Source organism: Opisthocomus hoazin, chromosome 1 (assembly GCF_030867145.1).
Source record: "Opisthocomus hoazin isolate bOpiHoa1 chromosome 1, bOpiHoa1.hap1, whole genome shotgun sequence".
Lineage (NCBI taxonomy): Eukaryota > Metazoa > Chordata > Aves > Opisthocomiformes > Opisthocomidae > Opisthocomus > Opisthocomus hoazin.
The window spans coordinates 104,187,871-104,201,243 of NC_134414.1; the positions used below are offsets into that span (position 1 = coordinate 104,187,871).

Sequence of the window (13,373 nt, forward strand, 5' to 3'; positions counted from 1 at the left end):
ACAACAGAAATAGTATTGAATGTTATCTCTGTTCTACTGTATGAGCATACATGTGGAGTCAACAACTTTGACACATGAGGATGGAAAGTATAGCAGCATGCTCTCTGCTGAGTCAAAACTGAAATTTTTGTAAGAGCGATGCGTGACCAACATGTCTTGAAGAATTCTGATTACTGACAAATAATCTGGCTTTGGCATGGGTATTTACGGGGTTAAATGTCACGTGATGTTTGTAATTGTACCTGTCTGATTTTTTTTTTCTAGAAGAAGCTTTTTTTTCATGTTTCTAATAATATAACAGTAAGACATAAGGATGTAATAGCCTTTTCTGTTTCTACATAAGCAAGAGTACAGTACTCATATGCAGCCTTTTTTCTGGTGGTTTGTTTTAGGTTGTTCAGGCATATTTAAAGGAAAGCATAAGCTATGGGATCATTTAAGAACCCACATGCAAGAAAGAGTTGTAGCATGTCCTACTTGTGGAGGAATGTTCTGCAATAACACTAAGTTTTTTGATCATGCAAACAGACAAGTTTCAGAAGATAGTAAGTGGATATACTCTTATTTCTCTTTATATTTCTAAGATATTTTCATTTAAGATGCTTTATGATAATGTGCACACATGATTTCATATATATTTCTATTTTTCATGAAAGTCAATTGCAGGAAAGCAGGGTTTATTCCAGGAAGGCAATTGTTTTCATGAAGCATAGAAGTTCTCGTGACTTTGCATGTCTGACAAATTAGGGTAATGAAAGTGAGCAAGAGAACACCCTTAGATCTCTGTTTCAGCAGAAAATCTTTTCACTCGACAGCTGTGGCATTGCACTGCCTCTCTTCCCTCGGTGCCCAAGGCACAGCGTGACATTCCACTGACACTGGGAAACTGCCTGTGAATGGGAAAGACTTTTGATTGTTGAAGAGAGATCCTCCACAAGAGCCAACCTTGGATTACAAAATCTCTGCAAGTAATCCCACTGATCATTTAACTGTTTTCAGGTCAAAAGGCAGGTTTTTTTCTCTTCAGCTTTGCTTTTCCAGTAAGTATTTTCTTCACCAGAACACTCCCTCAATCAGCTGTGCATTAGTTGGCGTGATTTTATGCATGCTAAAGAGGAAAGGAGAAGTAGTTGCTTTTTTCTGTTTTTAAGTGCTGTATATAATAGTATAGTTAGGAATTAATAATTAGGAATTATAATTAGGAATTATTAAGAGTATAGCGAGGAACTGTGGATGTTTTGGCGATGGAAAGTAGGTGCATTCTAGGTAATAGTAGGTGCATTCTAGGTAATTGACAGAAGAGCTCAAATTTCAAACTGTTAGTATTTTGAATAGATTGTTATTCTGTTTAGAATAAAATCAAGTTACTGATAAACAATTCTCTTTATTAAGCCTAAATTAAATTTTCTTCTGAATGGTGTTGGTAATGAAAAAGAATATTGAAACAGTCTCAATGCTGTGTTAGTTTATCCATGAAACTGGCAGCTTGAGGTTATTAATTAATAAATCTTTCATAAGTTATTTGTATTGGCACTAAATAATTTCTGTTTAAATTCCGAACAAATATTTGTTTGCCAGAACTGTCAGAAACATTTTGCCAATGAAAGGCTGCTACGAGATCACATGAGGGGACATGGTAAGTCAGACCTTTTTAAAATAAAACTTATTTTTCCCAAGGTCACCTTGTACAGAACAGGTTTGATAAACTACAGAGTTATTATAAGTATCATTACATCAGCTAAGAAAATTTATATACGGAACTAGGGCAACAGTGTTACAAATGCTGGAAAGTAGGAATTTCATTGTCATTCCTTCTGAAGCATGACAATTCCCTGCTTCATACCTTCTAATCAAAAAGTTTAAGGGGCTTTTCTATTTTGCAGTAGCTCCGGTGCAGATGCTTATTCTTCACTTGCATCTCTGTTGACTTGCTTTCATGACTAGAGGCATGTTTAAAGCCAAAGCTGTGTTTTAGCTTGGGCTGCAACTCTGCTCGCCTTGCAGTGCATAATCGGCCTCGTTCAAATGGTGTAGTCCTTCGTTGACCTAGCCACAATTCCCTGAGGTCCCCAGATTATTCTCACAAGTTATACTACAACAGCTATGACTTGCTGGGAAAGAATCCTACAGCATCTAAGCACGAGGAAGCCCATGTGATACTGCTGTTGGACATACAGGAAATGCAGAAGCCGAGAGGCGGGTGGGTCTTTGCTTTGGGAATGGGAATTTTTGAACCATGTAGCCAAACCTGGGCAGCAGTCATTTAGGTTGTATAAACATACAAGCAGCTTTGTGCAGACTTGCTCAGTCAGGGTAGATTCTACTTTCTAGTTGCATTCTTAAGGAAACCTAATTTTTCACTGTCTGCAAGTCAACACACGGATGCTTAACAGCTATGCATTTGGTTTGGTGCTTACTGTGAGCTACCAGGACTGACCATGTTCGTATTTAAACAGTTTTATAGTGGACATGCATCTGACTAAAATATCTTAATTTTTATATTTTATAATAGAAAATAGAGAATTATTTTTATTTTGTTTACTGGATTAATTTTATTCCTTTGTCTCAAGGTGATTTTGGATAGAAATTGGAAATAAATACAAATTATTTTTTGTTTTTGTTAGCTAATGAAGCAGTTTAAATATGCTGTTGGGTTTTTTTTTAAGTTCAAGCATAACACATTCAGATAGATTTGATACATTAAATGGAGCATATGGCTAGCTGGACTGTTTGTCTCTGGTCACTCTGGCTGCAGCTAAACCTTTGTGAATTGTACAGTGTGCCTGGCTGTCTTTGTCCCCTGATAATTCAGACTGTGTTCTGTTTGCACAGGCAGGGAAAATCACAAGGTGGCTGGACCTAGGTACAAGGATGAGGTGAACCTGTGTCATGTCCCATAAAGCCACAGCGAACCAGCTGCAATGTGAACTTGGCTGAGGGAGCTGGGAGGCATTCCCGGGTCCAACTGTTTAGGCACAACCTAAATCCCTTCAGATACAAGAGCCAGTTAGTTCCCTGGTTCATGATTCAGCTTTCTTTAAAAATTCTGGCAGCATACATGTCAGCATGTTAGTGCAGGCTGCCAGTGCAGACATGACATTTTCAGATTCTTACCCCAGTGTGTTTCATAATAGCTTGCTGGTGTAGATAAATATTGAAATTTTCTGTTAAAGAGCTTGCCTACCTATAAGAAATTATTCTGGAATAAGCTGTGATGTAAATGCAAATGCTGGAAGTATTCTGAAATCACTCCCTACATGGACACGTTTACATGCCAGACAACTAAATAAACTGTTGGATACTCCCATTTCAAGAGACTGCTGAACTACACTGATGCGGTTTTGCAGATTAAGTTATTCCAGACTAGTTTTCCACATGAAGCTATTTATTTGAGGAAGGAAAGAGAAAAATAATCCCTTCTTATATAAAAGAATAAATAATCCCTTTCCTTATCTGAGACAAACTATGAGGAAAAGTGCCTATGCAGGGAGTGATTCCAGAATAGTTACAGTACATTATAGTTACTGCCTTTTTTGAGAAAACATGAGCACTTCAACTGCATGTGTTTTCTTGGCCACCTGTAAAGCACTGGGCTGATTATAAAACAATGCATTGTTTCAAAGTTCTGGATCACAGATTTTTCCTAAATCAACAACTTCTCTATTGAGACTCTTCCTACTGCATTCATCAGGCTGCTGATTCAAATGCAGCAAAGCAAGCGGTTGTTCAGATGTTACAGTCCTGCCTGCCAGTCTGCAAGAGGTTCTCCCCAGTTCCAGAGTCCGCAGAGCGAATCTGTGCCTCAGTCACTGCAGTTTGTAGTCTAGCAGCCTCGCAAGCACCTAGCGTTGTTATGCCTTAAGCAAGTGCATCCATATTCTTTCTGCCACCTTTTTAAGAGTGGTAATACCTTAAACACTAAAAATAGATTTGCCAGTGCTTGTCTGTCAGAAGGCCTCCAGACAACATCCATCTTTTAGAAATCCTCCCAAAGTGCCAAGGGCAAGACGATAATCATCCTTTTTGTTAGAGCCTAGAGAGTGAAACATGATCCTCTACATCTTTTTCCCTTACCATCTATTTTTTGAAAGTAACTTGAAACATTGGAAGATTGCCCATTATTTCACCACTCTCTTTATTGTATCTTCATTCCATTTCTATCTTTTTTCTTTGTATATTTTATTCCCAAATGTCCTATAATTTGTTAATTTTAATACAATATTTTAATACATTTTTTATCATATGTCATAGCTGACAATGTCCTGGTGAAGCTGCAATACAGAACAGGAAGTATCTTTCTTTCTACTGTCTTTTCCAGTTAATCGTGTTACCTGTGCCCTTTGTGATACGGTATGCACAAGCGTCTCCTCACTGAAAGCACACATCAGATTCCGACACTGTGATGAACATCCTTTCCATTGTCACCTCTGTGACAGCAGGTAGGCAAATTTGAGGCTCGTAGCTGTGTCAGCAGAACTTTAGCACCAAGTTAGTGTTTTATGTAGGAGTTAGTAAAGAAAGAAAAGTTTTCAACCACAAAAACAATCAACTGTTCAATGAATAAATCTAATAGATTCATCTGCTGTTCATCTGCTTTCAGCTGCTGAGACGTTCATGATGAGACGTTCATGATCTTCTGGTGCAACTAGGACTGGTGTGTTAAAATGTGAATTTTCCTGGCATGTGTACTACAAAATGGTCATCACAACAAGTTGAGATACGTAGTGGTAGTGCCTTAAACTGTGGGTTTTGCCATTCTAAATGATTGCTGGCTGTATCCTGGGAGAGTCAAAGTCTTCTCCTTTCAGTGATTTTTGTGCCACAGGCTTACTATACCTTCTGCTGTCTTGCACTTTCATTTTTCTGTGGTTGTTTCTTCTCTGCTTTCACCATATGATGCCACACAGCAGTGAAATAAAAAAAAAAAAGTGGCGATGTGATGTGAAGTGATGGACCAAGTTGCATATATAAGCATTGGTAAATTATGTTTAACTTTGCAAGAGGAGGTGAGAGGTCTAGCCTTTGCCTGTGCTGGAAGTGGGATAAAGTGAACAAATATTTAAGTACTTTTGTGTTCACACTGTACATGGATGGAGAAAATAATCCGAATTTCTAGACCAGAGACGATGAAGTGACTGATCGATAATGGGCAAGAATTTTCTCTGTGTGAAGAGAAAGAGAGGGTGATGCCTTGCAACACAATTGTGGAAAAATTACCTAGATTTGGGCATGGTGTGGATGTGTGGGAAGAAAAAAGGGAATGGAAAATGAAATCCAGAGCACATCAAAGAAAGGTCTGTACTATCCCCTTTTCACAGGTGGAAAAAATGAGGCAGAGAAGCGATTTACACATGTTCCGCTTTCACTTGCCATTACCAGAGCCAAAAATTACTACCTCCCAGTCCTAAACATTAACCACAAGACTACTCCTCTGTACTATTATATCTGTTATTTGTTTTACCTTGTTTTCAGTTTTAAGAATGCGTATGATCTGCATAAACATGTTGAAACACACAATGATTCAGATGCCTACAGCTGTGATGTTGAAGGATGTGGTTTGACTTCACGGACTTCATGAACTTTGAGACTGCATTGCAAGAGAGCACGTGGTGAGTATACTAAACAGCAGAATAAAATTTATTGCTATAAATGAGACTAAAGTTCCAAATTTGTGTGTGTTTATTTTCTTGTGAATTAATAAAATGTTTCATTTTTGGATCAAATCAAGTATTTATTTGCACACATTTCTAGGACTCTTGCAAGTATTATGCAAATACCTGACTCATCCTTACCTATAGATTTTGTGAGCTCACCTTACGTGCATGCAGTTGCATACTGACAGTCTTGAACTTCGGCCAGTCCCCTCCCTCCTCTTTTTAAAAAAAAGAACATGCCAATCCTAATCTCAGCAGCAAAATGTTTCAGGGATTAAAATCCAATGTCACCTCCCTCCTCGTGTTGGTACTCCATCCTTAGAACTAATATGTTACCTGAAAATAGAGAAACTACCAAGTGTGTAAAGCTTACATCACTCTTAATTGGGTGAGCTTGGCCATAACATTAAAATACAGTTTTGACTGCTGTAGTTTATGCGCTCTTGTTGCCTGTTTCCTCAGCTTTCGGAGTTACAATCACTGCTATGTAAAATGAATATATTTTAGTGGAAGCTATGTGTCACACTGCTGTTGGAGATGTCTGCAGTACTGGTGGCTAATGCAGAGAATTTCCTTGTTCACTGGAGTTCCTTAATCAGACAAGTTCTAAACCCCACACATTTTAAATGTTTTAGGAAGTTAACTTCAAAAAGGTTTTCAGCTAGTCAGTGTGGTTTTCCTCCTTTTCAACAAAGAATTAATTTTTGCCATATATACATGCAAGCCTTCAATGACTCTAACATTCTTTCTTTCCAAGAGTAATGGCATTCTGAAATATAAATGCCACATCTGTCAGAAATGTTTCTCCTGGAGTTACACACTGACTCTACATCTTTGAAAAGCTCATAAACTCAGCAGTCATTCTCATTTCAGGTATGTTACCAGTTGATTCTTGTTCAGATCATAAAGTATTTTTTCTTTTAAACGTTTTAAGAGATACAGATATTTAATTAAATGCTATCTTAAGTTTGATTCCGTTTGATTCCATTTTAAACATTCCGAGCGTAAAACAATTTACTACTTGGGTTTCACTATCGTAATGGAAAACCTAGTGTAAAGTTGGTTAAACCAAGGGAAAAAAAGGTGGGTTTGCTTTTATAGGTTTTACTGCTGTGAAATTCTTGTGACCTAGATTGTTAAAAGAAATTTTTTGACCCTGCAAGTTGTATTTACCACAGAGAGTACATAAATACATCAACAGCTTCTGTAGTGTCAACAAGCCATACTCTCCATTTTGGGACAAGAAAATCCAGCAAATAAAATGTAATTATGAATAGGTATCTCTTATTTTCTGTTATGTGGTGTACATTTTATAAAACCTACTTACTGGAACCCTCATGCAGGTATTCCTTCACACAGATTGTCTTTTGTTTGAGTGCCACCTAATAAATAGCAATCTAGTTCATCTTTTAACTGCTGACATTCTCAGTTTTGGCAGTCTAATTAGATGTTATTCTTCTGCTGTAAATGCTATGTTTGTAGCTTGTATTTTCAGTATTTTCAATTTTATTCCCTTAGATATAAAGAAGATGATGAGGGTCATATGAGTTTGAATTTAGCAGTACGTAATGCTGTCATGGGTTTAGGTCAGGCTCTTAATAACAAGATGGTAACAAATAAGTCTTCACCAAGTCAAAAGAGTTTTGGAAGAGAAGGGGGGACTCTCGCGAAAGAGACACTTCAACAGCAGAAGTACTTTTCACACAGCTTCAGCCGTGGTCACAAGCTACTGGAGGAAATGTTCTGGTAGGAACAGAGACTTCTGTGCCAGAGCCTGTGTGTCCTGAACTTCAAACTGCTGCACAGCCGTTTGAAAACTTGTATTTCTGCTAAAGCTCATGAAGCAACACCAATGAACGTGAAGGAAATACTAGTAGAAATGGAACTGGGCCTGGGATTTCAGACAGCTTTCAGGATCAACAGCCTTTTTACTGTGAAAAGTATACTCTTCAGAAGAGTTTTTTTAAACAAAATGTGTTTTAAAGTCTTCACTTTTATCCTTGTCAAATCTTGTATATAATACTGTGTTTTCTCAGCTTTCATGTTAAATTATTCTGAAGTGCTTAGAAAATATATGCAAGATACACAAAATATTACACACATATAATAATTTCATTTATAGCCTTTTGGAGAAGAAACTTTGAAGTTCTGTATATTCGTATAGCATATATATGTGTGTGTGTGCATGTGTATTTATTTATTTATTAAAAAAATATCGCTGACGTGGAAAGTGTTGAGCCAATGCATGAGACAGTTTGAATTGATGGGTAAAACATCCCATTTTCTATTAGCCCAGTAGGTTATTTATTAGAAATCAGATAACAACTTGTGAGACATATATAAACAATTTACAATTTTGGCAGGTTTCTTAGCTTTACTTAGTAACTTTAAAAATTGTTTCAAGAGTTATTAGAGAGACTTTATTATTATAACAGACTTTTAAGCTACAATGTATTGTTAATTTAATATATTTAAATAAAAAAAAGAAGGTTATGTCTAAATCAAACAGCTAAATTTGTTCACAGAGCTGACTTTAGGAGTTATATACCATCTTGTATAAAGGAAATTTTACAGTTATTTGTTGGGTGTTGCAGGTACAATGACAAGATAGTAAATGAATTATATTGGCAGCATAGCTAAATGTACCTAACTGTATTTTCATAATGAATTCCACATAGCCATAGTTATTCTGACCTGTTAGGAAAACTGCTTGGCAAGGACATTTATTTGATTCTTGTATAAAGGGCACTGACAAAAAGACAGGTATCTTTCATCACAGTAAAAATGAATTACTTGTGAAACATTTTTTTAAAACAAGAACTGAATGAGCCCTCCAACTAAAATACTGTGAGACTTATACACAGGAGAAGGTAGTATTCAGTCAGCCAGGAGAGTAACTTACACCGTGTTAGCTACTACAAGCCAGCATCCCGTGAGGACCCAGAGGCATTCCCTCCAAAGGGCTTGCTGCGCTGCTTTGAAAGCAGCTTTCAGGGTGTACGCAGAGCAGTATTGCATCATCACCACTTACTGAATGCTTGTTCCTTTACGTAGACAAACTAATCCTGAGAGCCCAGGACAAGCAATCAGCCTGCACACGGGTGAGTCCCCTGCCAACCAGAATGGGGTACCAGACAGACTGGGAATAGCTGGAACAAAAATAGGCTGTCTGAAACTGAAGTGAGCTTGCCGTGTGACCCCAAGGATGCTGGGCTACTTGAGTTTGGGAGGATTTACACTGGGCGTCTTCTGTGGAGAACTCTCTCCCCGGAACTGACGCCTCACCATGCCGTCCTTCCCTTTGCCCTCATAGTCCTTGCGTGCCGACCGCTGTTGCACGTGAGAACTATGAGGCCATGCTAGGCCTGTGTGCGGGGCTGGGGAAGAACGGACTTGTTCATCCCCACTGCTGGAAGAGCAAAGTGCTCTGCCCAGGGCCCTCACGAAGGCTGGTAGGAGCGGGTGAGGAGGTGGTATCAGCACAGGAACTGTTGCGCTCTTACATGAACTGTTCCCTTGCTTCCTACCTTTGCTGTCATAAAGAGCGCGGGGAGAGTGAGCCAGCTTGGGGGTCTGTGCCGTTTTCCTACATTTGCATTTGGAATGGGAGTGGGGCTTGCTGGAGGGAGCCCTAAGTAATGCCTCTGACTCTACCCCTGTGCTCCGACAGCAGTGCTCGTGGCTTTTTCAGCCTCACAACAAGGTATCTACGATGTTTAGCAACCTTGGCCAGAGAAGGAAAAGGAATTTAAGACCCCTGTTCCAAATATAGGAGGATTAAAAGTGACGGCTGTAGAAATCTCCTTCCATAGCTGTCCACCTTGTTACTGCCTTGAAAGTTCCTGCTTTGCAGGCAGCTGAGATCTTTGTGCTCAGGTTTTAGTATTATTAAATATGTCAGGCTGTAATTTGTGGGAATTCGGCTGATGTTTCAAGAGCAGTTGAGCCATCTGCGCAGTGGGGGCAGGCCAGACAGATGTGGGTGGCAGCCTGATTTTAATCTCTCTTTGTGCATGAATCAGACACACAGCATTTTTAAATACTTTACAATACAGGTAAAACTGACTCACGTTTCTCTGGGCAGTGAATAGGTACCACTATAGCCTCTGGGACTTCCCCTGCTAAATATCAAAGGCCTGCAACAAACAAACCACGTGTTAATGCTTCCCAAAGAAAGAGTCCTTTATAATGGAAAGTATTAGTCAACCAGGATACAGAGGACTCTTTTCCAGATCTTTTACAATAGCTTGCCAGAAGCCTCTAATCCAATATCCAGTGATTTACTCCTTTGGGCAAATCCCCATGCCTGCCTGACTAGGAGGCTGCTGCCTTCAGTGCAAGCTGCAGCGCAGGTACCAAGGTTAATTTACACAAAGCCCATTCAGGGCTTCACATGACAGGTTTAAATATGGCATTATAGATTTGTGCCTGAGCTGCGGAACCACACTGGCAGGGCAAGGGTATGACCTGCAAGTTCTAAATTACCACAACTTCGTGTGAACCTATTAAATACATCTTGAGAGACAAAATCAACTGTGGGGGCAGAGACAATGGGATGATAATTTATTAATGGAGACTTGTTTTTTCAAGTCATATTTTAAAATAATTTCCCTCATTCATGCTGCTTAATGACACTCGAGAGTTTTAGTCTACGACTGCTTATGTACCTGTTCCACTTCTTCATTATTCACAGTGTTCGCATTCACACAAGGGCCTTGCCAAGCTAAAAAGTTACATCCATTTTCTTGTCAGTCATCTAGTTTAGAATTTACATTCTTATATTAGATTGTATACAGAGGCTTTTTTAATACCCGTGTATTTACTAGGCAATACTAGTTAGGAGCAATGGATTTCAAAGCTGTTTTTTCAAAGCTTTTTCAAATTTTATGTTAAGATTTTGGTGTTACATTAGCACACCAAGATGTTGGTTTACATGGACAAAGCAAAATAAAATACCCATCTGAACGGAAGCGCTTCGGTGAAAAGAGGCTTTTTTTCTGATTTTTATACCAAATTATAATTTTTCGATGCTAGTTATTTGTACGAAAAATATGTAAATCTGCTCAGTTTTGAAAACTAGGGTTTTGCTTCTGCTTAATTTTCAACGTGATTCTGAAGCTGCTTTCTCCCCAGCAAATGCTGCCGAGTGCTGGCCCGTGGAAGAGCCTATAGAGGGTGCCTGCAGACTGAACGCCCTGACTCACCCTGCCACCAGGTCCCACCACGTTGCGTGACATGTGTCGAGCAAGTATCTTCATTGAACACGTACTTTATTCAGCGCCAACTAAAAGAAAGAAGCCCTACGAGAAACAAGACATTATTTGCTGGGATTTGTAGGACTCAGCTTGAAAAACAACTTCTTCCCGTGCACACCAGGTATGAGGTGGACGTGAGTCATTAGGGACTTGTTTTCATGGAGCCAGATCACCAGATAAGGTAAACTGGCGCAGGTCCACTCGAGTCTGTAGAACCAGCCTTATGTCTAACTGCAGCTCTGGCACGGGACCTTTGTGGATTTCGGTGGGACCGAACTAGCCCTTGGCTTTGTGGACCAGGAGGAGATGTCTTGCCAGGCTGACAAAGAAACCCCTTGATAATGACCTCAGAGATGGTGCCCTGCAGCGCAGCTAACAGCAGGAAAAAATGTGCCTAAAAAATGACGGTGCCTGGCAGGAAGCAGAGCAAGACGGACCTTGAGGAACTCATGCAGAACACGCTGTTTGTTCTCAGGGATTCGAGAACGAATATTTAAAACTAGGCATTATTCTCCTTAATACCACAGAAACAACCATGTTAGTCATTCACTGCTTACATGAATGTAGTTAATCTTTTTTTTTTATTTTGTATTTTTTCACTTTGAACAGGTTCTCTACAATCATAAACAGAGCTGATAATGAGATATATGTAAAATTTGGGTTGTTTAATAACCTCTCAGTTAAGTTCCTGAAAGCAGGGCTTTTTATTATCCTTACAGAGGAAGAATGTTAGCAAAAATAGTTCAGTAGTTTCTAAGAATGCAGTTGTGAAAAATGAACAGTATTTGTCTCTTGGAAAAAAAATCTCAAAGCTGGATCATTAAGCAGCGCTATTATTTTGTGCGGGCTTTAAAGTTTAACGTCTGGGAGAGGAGTGGTTGCCCTGATCTGGTTTTTGGCATACAATTCCATGAAGTAAGATGTGTTGAAAGCAATCTGCAAAGCCTACCTAAAGCCACAAAACAGTAATTTTCTTACTCGATCACATCAAATGCAGATTATGTTCTGTTACTGTCTCTACAACAAGGAGCTTATGTGATCTCCAGCAAGTCACAGAATCACAGAATGGTCGGGGTTGGAAGGGACCTGCCGAAGCAGAGTGACCTAGAGCAGGCTGCACAGGACCATGTCCAGGCAGGTTTTGAACATCTCCAGAGAAGGAGACTCCACAACCCCTCTGGGCAGCCTGTTCCAGTGCTCTGTCACCCTCAGAGTGAAGAAGTTCTTCCTCATGTTCAGACGGAACTTCCTATGCTTCAGTTTGTGCCCGTTGCCCCTTGTCCTGTTGCTGGGCACCACTGAAAAGAGCCTGGCCCCGTCCTCTTGACACCCACCCTTAACATATTTATAAGGCATTTATAAGGTCCCTCGCAGCCTTCTCTTCTTCAGGCTAAACAAGCCCAGCTCCCTCAGCCTTTCCTTGTAGGAGAGATGCTCCAGTCCCCTCATCATCTTTGTATGACACGCCTCAGTTTTCTGCCTCTTTAAAGAAGAGTTCTCAGCTTTACAAGGAAGCCACCAGATTTTTACTAACTTGTGTTCTGATTTTTTCAGCTGTCACAGTCACGAGTACTAAAAACACGCCGATGAAGGCCCCAGCATGGTCCCCAGTCTGCCTCTTAATCTGTGGCTTACTTTTGTAAGTTCAAATCAATTGATGAAGGAACTGACTCTCGGGGCGCTGAGCAGGCAGAGCTGCCATTAAATTAAGCTCTGAACTAGCAAAAATTCATGCACGTGGCTGACTCTGGGCACTCGGAGCAGTCTGGCTGGAGCGTGTTGTTGACTTCTGTAGGATTACCTACACTCTACTTTCTGTTGTTAATTTCTTCAGTGGAAAAGTTGGGTTAAGAATTCCCACCCTCTTCCTACCGCTCATTTCCACCTCCGCACCGCACTGCTCAGTGTTTCGCGAGGGTGTGCTTTACATGAGCTCAGCAAGGAACTCCAGCATCCGCTACAATGTGTAACCATGCTCCTTTCATCACCACTTTCGGAGACAGTTTCCTTCCAGCCTACTCGCCTCCCTTTCTGTTGACATGAATGAGCATCTGGTAAGTCAGGCCAGCTTTCTGATCTGTCTGAAAAGTAACCAAGGGAAGTTTTTTTGAGTGAGATCATTGAGCTGATTCAGTTACTGTTCAACCACGTGAATGCGAGTACAACCGTGTGAATGCTAGCACTGGCACAAGGGGACGGCAGCCTCCTTCACAGACAATGTCATTTTAGGCTGGCTTAAGCCAACTGCAGCATCGCACCCGCTTGTGCACAAAAACTTAAGCATGGCTTAAATGTTTGCAGAGTGGGCAAACAGATTTTTGTTTTATCTTTCGGAAAGTTGCATGTTGCAAATTAATGCTCTTTTGTATCAGCTTTAAAGCTATTGCATCGTTGCCATCTGCTATCTGTTCGCAGAACATTGAAGCACAACATTTTAGCTCTAAGGTACAGGAGAAAGGTGCCC

At 40.0% G+C, this 13,373-nt stretch overlaps 1 long non-coding RNA gene across 4 annotated transcripts; it reads left to right on the forward strand.

The window, feature by feature from the left end:
- The first annotated feature begins 888 nt into the window (after window positions 1-888).
- LOC142364609 (uncharacterized) lies at window positions 889-11,668 on the forward strand. Of its 4 annotated transcripts, none has more exons than XR_012766319.1 (6): window positions 889-1,040; window positions 1,579-1,636; window positions 4,319-4,654; window positions 5,473-5,609; window positions 6,412-6,527; window positions 10,788-11,668. It is a non-coding gene; the product is annotated as an uncharacterized LOC142364609 (long non-coding RNA). The 4 variants fall into 4 exon arrangements; XR_012766317.1 differs by having other exon boundaries at window positions 4,319-4,439; window positions 4,601-5,609; XR_012766310.1 differs by having other exon boundaries at window positions 4,319-5,609.
- Window positions 11,669-13,373: the final 1,705 nt, after the last annotated feature.